The sequence below is a fragment of the Trichechus manatus genome, unplaced genomic scaffold, assembly GCF_000243295.1.
Source record: "Trichechus manatus latirostris isolate Lorelei unplaced genomic scaffold, TriManLat1.0 scaffold00269, whole genome shotgun sequence".
Classification (NCBI taxonomy): domain Eukaryota; kingdom Metazoa; phylum Chordata; class Mammalia; order Sirenia; family Trichechidae; genus Trichechus; species Trichechus manatus.
This window is the reverse complement of record NW_004444205.1, coordinates 144,257-144,521: the sequence shown is the minus strand read 5'-3', so window position 1 is coordinate 144,521 and position 265 is coordinate 144,257.

Genomic DNA, 265 nt, shown 5'->3' with positions numbered 1-265 from the left:
AGATTTATTTCACTGAGAACTCATTACTTCAAAGTATAACTGTTGATACTGCATCAGATATGATAATGTTTCCATAACTATTGGCTTACTACTAAGGGCAACTACTAGAAAGGGAATAATTGCTTAATATTGATGTAATTTCGTTAATAATGTTTGAATATGAATGGTTAACAAATTTTTCTTGTAAATGAAGAATAATAAATGCTTTACACTAGAATATTGCATATAACTTCAGTAAGGAAGTTTTTATAATAATGGTAATAAT